The 7,979-nt window shown below is 42.8% G+C and overlaps 1 non-coding gene across 1 annotated transcript; it reads left to right on the top strand.

Annotated features, from left to right (window-relative positions):
* The first annotated feature begins 2,497 nt into the window (after positions 1-2,497).
* Positions 2,498-2,604, top strand: LOC124608723. Its single transcript, XR_006979319.1, has one exon. It is a non-coding gene; the product is annotated as a U6 spliceosomal RNA (small nuclear RNA).
* Positions 2,605-7,979: the final 5,375 nt, after the last annotated feature.

Here is a 7,979-nt window from a genome sequence, read left to right as displayed (position 1 = left end):
CTATCGCGCTCCATACCTTGTGACATGACGCTTTTATCCTGTTCAAAAATGCCACTGCGATCGGGAACACGATCGTCATGAAGGGGTGTATGTGGTCTGCAACCAGTGCCTTTCACGAGCTCCACTGGATCCATGGATGCCAACGTTAATGTTCCCCAGAACATAATGGAGCCGCCGCCAGCTTGTCTCCGTCCCACAGTATAGGTGTCAAGGAGCATTTTAGAAGACGGTGAATTCGCGTCCTCCTATCGGCATGATGAAGAAGGTATCGGGATTCATCAGACTACGCAACGCTCTACCACTGCGCCAACCTTCAGTGCTGATGGTCACGTGTCCATTTCAATCGTAGTTGCCGATGCCGTGGTGTTAACATTGGCACATGAATAAGTCGTCGGCTGCGGAGGCTCATGGTTAGGAGTGTTCGGTGCACTGTATGTTGAGACACACTTGTACTCGCCCAGCTTTAAAGTATGATGTTAGTTCCGCAACAGTTCACGTTCTGTCCTGGTTTACCAGTCTACCCAACAGATATCTGTAATAGGAGGCGGCCGCCCAACCCCACGATGTCTTGACGTGGTTTCGCCTTGGTTTCGCCACATCTTGAAGACACTCACCACAACACCCCTCGAACACCCAATAAGTCGTGCAGCTTCCGAAATGCTCGTGCCGAGCCTCCGGGCCATTACAATCTGGCCTCGGCCAAACTCAACCATTCTACACAGGGAGAGCACGCTCACTGATACTACATGCGCCATATGTGTGTCTGACTAGCAGTCACTTCTCTCCGGTTGACGCTGCTGTCGCCTGGACGGGTTTATATCGATAGTAGGTGGGTGGTCATAATGTTGTGGCTGATCAGTGGATAATGAGAACCAGAGCGGTTCTATCACACTCCCCTGGCAGTACTGATCATAACTTTGTCTCCGATGAATACACGTCATTCAAGACAACATATTGGATTCGAGACATTCATGTATCTGAGAACCTGTCCCGTAAGTTCGGACCTTTGTTAACATTCTGCAGTGTGACACTGTGTCAAATGCTTTCCAGAAATCTAGAAATATAAAATCTGTCTGTTGCCCTCCGCCCATAGTCAGCAGAATATGGTGCGAAAAACAGCTATGTTTCGCACCAACGATGTTTTCTAACTTCTTTACGATTAAATTACGTCAGCAGAAAAATGCCTTGGAACGTGAAAAACGTAATCATCTTACAAGAGAAGTTGTATCTGCCCACATCGCAATAAATACATATATATAGACAGCAAGTTTCGGCAATTTAAATTGCCATATTCAGATCATCAACATACACTAACCAATGGGCCACTCAATGTAGTAAATAGATCGCAGTGCACTACACTGAGTGTCACAATAGTTTATGTACGTTGATGATCTGAAAATGGCAATTTCAATTTCCCAAACTAGTCGTCTATGTATGTATTTACTGTGACCTGGGCAAGTAAAACTTCTCTAGTACGAAGACTACATGTTTCTAGATTAGTCTTGGTTGGTGGATGGTGACTTTCTTCTCTTAAGGAAAATTATTATATCCTAACGTGGAATATGCTCAAGAATTCATCTGTAATTTTCCGGGTCCGTTATTTTACTCCTTTTATAGCCGGGAACCACCTGCCATTTTTTCCAGTCGCTTGGGACTTCCCACTGGGCGAAACATTCGCAGTACATGCATACTAAGGAAGAGGTCAATGTCGAAGAGTACTCTTTGTCAGACCAAACCGGGATTCAATCTGGAACAAGCGACTTATTTCTTTTCGACTCTTTCAGCTGCGTTTCAACGCCAGAGATTACTATTTCTGTGACCTGTATATGGGATTTTGTGCGATGGTATATCTGTACAACTCTCCAGCGTAAATGATTTTTTAAAACGCGAAATTTAAAACTTCGGTTTCCCTGATGCCACAGAAGACTGGTCTAAAAGTGACTGAAACATGCAAAAAAATGGTTCAAATGGCTCTGAGCACTATGGGACTCAACTTCCGAGGTCATTAGTCCCCTAGAGCTTAGAACTATTTAAACCTAACCAACCTAAGGACATCACACACATCCATGCCCGAGGCAGGATTCGAACCTGCGACCGTAGCGGCCTCGCGGTTCCAGACTGCAGCGCCTATAACCGCACGGCCACATCGGCCGGTCTGAAACATGCAACCTTCGATCCAGTTTACCATTTTACTCAGAAACAGAATGTTGTAGGATTCTCGACAAGATCTTTCACCACTGTACGATGATGACTGTTTTTGTATGCTTCGATGTGTTATAGGCGCACGAATTTCAAAATTTTTTTCTGCGTTAATTTTTGAATCGAAAGTACAAAAATATCTGTTTTCCCAGCATCTTCCGAATTTTGGTATTAAGCCACAGTTGGTATTTTCTGTCCTTTATCCACATACTTAGTTGTCTGATTGAAGACAGGGTCGAGGTTATTGTGTCCTGCAGAATGTAGTTTTGCTTTAAATACTCTGCTAAGGTATAGGTGCATACTCGCTTCGGCGGTACATATACTAAAAAACTGGAACGATACAGAGAAAATTAGCATGGTCCCTGCGCAAGGAACATGCAAAATCATGGAAAAAAGACTACTAATCAAAAAGTTTGGGCTCGGATTTGAACCTCGCCACTACTTCAGTTTTGAATAAAAATTATCATCTTCGTTCAATCAATGGTTTCGTCAAAGAGGGCGGAGGAGTGAGCAGAGTTTTAGGGCAATAGTACCCTTTGGCTGGGAAACATCCCTAAACGATGGAACAACCTGCAGTGATCAACGGCATGAGAATGCAGAAGCCAATGGAAACTGTTCCATTAAAGGCACATAAAGTGTATCCATACAACATGTCAGTTGTGACTAGAAAATGATGATTTCTACACTGGCAAAAGATTCCGGATCAGTTTTCCATTAGGATTCCGAGAGGGGACAGCAAGGAGGAGGTGACCATGAGAAAAAAATTGAATAACCAACGAAAGGGTAACGTTCTAGGAGTCAGGGCGTGAAATGTTAGAGGTTTGAACGTGGTAGGGAATCTATAGAATTTGAGAAGAGATATGCACAGGTTCAGGCTAGATATAGTTGGGGTCAGTGAAGTGATTTGGAGAGAAGACAAGGATTTCTGGCCGGATGAGTATAGGGTAATAACAACAGCAATATAAAATTATATAACGGGAGTAGGATTCGTTATGAATAGCAATGTAGGTCGGAGAGTGAGCTACTGTGAACAGTTTAATGATAGGCTTACTCTCATCAGAATCAACGCAAATCAACACCAACAACAATAGTTCCGGTATACATGCTGACTTCGCAAGCAGAAAATGAAGAGGTGGAAAAAGTATATGAGGATACTGAACTACTGATGGAGTAATTCAGTTCATAGATGGAGATGAAAATTCAATAGTCAAGGTAGACTGGAGTGCGATTACAGAGGAAGGAGTAGAAGAAAGCGTTACGAGAGAATGCTGGCCTGGTAGTAGGAATGAGAGAGGAGAAAGACTAATTGAGTTCTGCAGTAAATTTCAGCTAGTAATAGCGAATCTCTGTTCAAGAATCACAAGAGGGGAAGGTATACTTCGAAAAGGCCGGGAGATATGGGAAGATTCCTGTCAAATCGCATAATGAAAGGCAGAGATTCCAAAGTCAGATATAGCGTTGTAATGTGTACCCGGGAAGAGATATAGATTCAGATCACAGTTCAGTAATGATGAAGAGAACGATGAGGTTTAAGAGACTATTCAGTAAGAATCAATGTGCAAACAAGTGTGTTACGGAAGTACTAAGGAATGAAATGACAGGCCTGAAGCACTCTGAAGCTATAGATACTGTGATAATGAGTAGGTCAATAAGTAATTCAGTTGAAAAGGAATGGATATCTCTAAAAAGGGCAGTCGGAGAAGTTGGAAGGAAGGACATAGGTACAAGGAAGGTAACTGCGAAGAACCCATGGCTAAGAGAAGAAATACTTCAGCTGATCGATGAAAGAAGGAAGTACAAAAACGTTTAGCGAAATTCGGGAATGCAGAAATACAAGTCAGGAACGAAATAAGTAAGAAGTGCAGGGAAGCTAAGGCGTAATGGCTTCATGAAAAATGTGCAGAAATCAAAAAAGAATTGACTGTCGGAAGGACTGACTTTGCGTACAGAAAAGTTGAAACAACCTTGAGTGAAATTAAAAGAAAGGGTGGCAACATTAACAGTGCAATGGGAATTCCACTGTTAAATGCAAAGGAGAGAGCGGCTATGTAGAAAGAGTACGTTGAAGGCATCTGTGAGGGGGATGACTTCTCTGATGACGTAATAGGAGAAACACACGGAATGCATACGAGAGTCAGTATTAGAATCAGAACTTAAAAGAGCTTTGGACGATTAAAGATCAAATAAGCAAAGGGATTGATAACGTTTCATCGCAATTTAAGAAATAATTAGTGGAAGTGGCAACAAAACGACTATTCAGTTTCGTGTGTAGAATGTATGAGACTGACGATATACCATCAGACTTTCGGACCCCATTAGTGCGAGAGTGATCGCGATTAACAGCTCATGCATCCAAGTTGCTGACAAGAATAACATACAGAAGACTGAAAAGGAAACAGAGTATCTGTTAGATGAGGATGAACTTGGCTTTAGGAAAAGTAAAGGCACGAGAGAGGTGGTTCTGACATTGCAGTTGATAATGGAAGCAAGAATGAAGATAAATCAAGACACGCTCATAGGATTTGTCTACGTGGAAAAAACATCCGACAATTTTAATGGTGCAAATTCTGAGAAAAATAGGGTTAAGCTATAGGGGAAGGTGGGTAATAGGTACAAGTACCAAGAGGTAACAATAAGACTGGGATATCAACAACGAAGTGCTCGCGTTGAGAGGGATGTAGTCTTTCGCACCTACCGTTCAAACTGTACGTCTAAGACGTATTGAAGTTATTGAAAGCAAGGTTCAAGAGTGGAATTAAAATTACAGATGAAAGGATATCGACGATAAGAGTCGCTAATGACATTGCTATCCTCAATGAAAGTGGAGAAGAACTACAGTATCTAGTGAATGGAATGAAGTGTCTACTGAGCACAGAATACGGACTGAGAGTAAATCGAAGAAAGGCGAAAGTAATGGGAAGTAGCAGAAATGAGAATATGAGAATAGCGAGAAACTTAATATCAGGACTGGTGATCTCGAAGTAGACAAACTTAAGGAATTCTGCTACCTTGGCGGCAAAATAACCCATGATGGACGGAGCGAGGAGGAAATCAAAAACAGACTACAGCTTTCAAAAGGGCATTTCTGGCCAAGACGGTCTGCTAGTAGCAAGCATAGGCCTCATTCTGCGGAAGCAATTTCTGAGAATGTAAGTGTGAACACTGCATTGTATGGTAGTGAAACATGCACTATGGGAAATCCTGAGCGGGAATGGATAGAAGCATTTGAGATGTGGTGTTACAGACGAATGTTGAAATTGGTTGGGGTGATAAGGTAAAGAACTACGATGTTTTCCGAAGAAGAGGAGAGGAGTGGAATTTGTAGAAACCATTAGCAAGAAGAAGGGACAGTACTGTAGGACATCTTTAAGACATCAGGAAATAACTTCCATGATACTAGAGGGAGCTGCTGAGGATAAAAACTGTAGAGGAAGACAGAAATTGGAATACATCCAGCAAATAATTGAGGACATAGGTTGCAGTTGTTACTCTGAAATGAAAAGTTTGCCATAGGAGAGGAATTCGTATAGGGCTGCTTCAAACCAGTCAAAAGACTGATTATTGATTACTCAAAAGATTAGGTGAAGACCCTCTAGTAGAGATTTGTTTTGTAATGTGCCTGTTTTAGTGCACTTCTTAATACACCCGTACATTTTTAGGATGAATTGGGCAGTTTATCTGCGTACATTAGAAGGTAAGCTAGAAACGAATATAGTCATTCAATAGGCAACTGTAAATTACATGGAACGCTTGATACATAATGCCACACGACGTTTGAGACTACCATCCTAGTCCTTTTTTATCTCTAGCTGCAGCACAGAAACCGCAAAGCGCACTTGAACGTCGCCTCGCTTCATCCGGGACGCGCCTGCTCACTTGGCACACTGTAAGTGTGACGTCACGGAATGTCACCGCGCTGGCTCGGTCCGTTTTGCAGTGCCAGGAAAATGATAGAGAATATTGCAGCAGATACACGCTGCTAAACATTCGTGGGAGATGTTTTTAATCAACAGAATAGAAACCAGAAATTTATAAAGACTTACTGCTACTGAAGTCGCCCGTAGCTAAAATTTGAAGGTAATGTCTTTCCACAGAGCTCAGTGTATAACATGTTAAAACATGTTGAAAAGAAATGAAAGTGCTCAGTCTATAAGAGCTGTGAAATGCAACGTTCAGCTTACGAACTCTGGTTTTAATTTTTTTTGTAAGTTTTAACAAGAACGTTTTAGGGTGAAACCTTCATTGAATAAGCAAAATGCTTTTGTCTGCATGTGGTATCACAAGTAAATATACGTTTATCCAAGGCGAGTTTATTTACCGTAAAGTGTCATAATTGCAAGAATATAATTCTTTTCGAAACTGCTCGAAATCTAAAAACTGAAAATAATATCGCAGTGTAATTGTGGTGTCACCGCCAGACACCACACTTGCTAGGTGGTAGCCTTTAAATCGGCCGCGGTCCATTAGTATACGCCGGACCCGCGCGTCGCCACTGTCAGTGATTGCAGACCGAGCGCCGCCACACGGCAGGTCTGGAGAGACGTCCTAGCACTCGCCCAGTTGTACAGCCGACTTTGCTAGCGATGCTATACTGACAAACTACGCTCTCATTTGCCGAGACGATAGTTAGCATAGCCTTCAGCTACGTCATTTGCTACGACCTAGCAAGGCGCCATTACCAGTTTATATTGAGATTGTTATTAATGTATCAACAAGAGCGATGTTCTCCAATTATGGATTAAAGTTAAGTATTCAAAGAGCTTCGTACTTTATTTATTAGACTCAACTCCTTTAATTGTTCCAGACCTCACGCCAGTCTGCGTGAGCTTAAACGCGTGCATTTCGGCCTCCTCTAGCAACACGGTGTTGGCTCTTCTGCCAACACATCAGTAATGATAATGATTTAATGGGATTGCAAAGAGCTAACGGCTCACAAGAGAGCTTTCAAAGCTTGCTGGGCCGGCCGTGGTGGCCGTGCGGTTCTAGGCGCTGCAGTCCAGAACCGCGGGACTGCTACGGTCGCAGGTTCGAATCCTGCCTCGGGCATGGATGTGTGTGATGTCCTTAGGTTAGTTAGGTTTGATTAGTTCTACGTTCTAAGCGACTGATGACCTCAGAAGTTAAGTTGCATAGTGCTCAGAGCCATTTGAACCATTTGAAAGCTTGCTGTGTGTGCCACCGTAGACAGGAATGTAGTGAAAGCCTTCTGTGACAATAGTTCATATTGGATGAAATGTTAAACTTCTTCACTAGCGCATTATTCAGGAAACTAGTCTGTAGTCATGTGCATCCATTTGTTCACTTACATCACTTTGCTGGTGACCTGTATACTCAACAAGACAATACAGCACACGTCGCTCAAAACGAGTATCATAGTGTTACGTAGAATACTCCACAATCATGAGAGTTTGCGTGGTGAGAACTTGTTTGGCTCCCGAAGCGTAGATCCTACTGATTTTTAGCTTACACTATGTGATCAAAAGTATCCGGACACCCCAAAAACGTTCGTTTTTCATATTAGGCGCATTTGGCTGCCACCTACTGCCAGGTACTCCGTATCAGCGACCTCAGTGGTCATTAGACATAGTGAGAGAGCAGAATGGGGCTCTCCACGGAACTCAGACTTCGAACGTGGTCAGGTGATTGGCTGTCTCTTGTGTCTTACGTCTGTACGCGAAATTTCCACACTCCTAAACACTGTTTCCGATGTGATAGTGATGTGGAAACGTGAAGAGACACATACAGCAGAAACGCGTACAGGCCGAACTCGTCTGTTGGCT

Source organism: Schistocerca americana, chromosome 3 (assembly GCF_021461395.2).
Source record: "Schistocerca americana isolate TAMUIC-IGC-003095 chromosome 3, iqSchAmer2.1, whole genome shotgun sequence".
NCBI classification, from domain to species: domain Eukaryota; kingdom Metazoa; phylum Arthropoda; class Insecta; order Orthoptera; family Acrididae; genus Schistocerca; species Schistocerca americana.
Note: the sequence above shows the minus strand (reverse complement) of the source record. Positions and strands in the feature narration are given on the sequence as shown.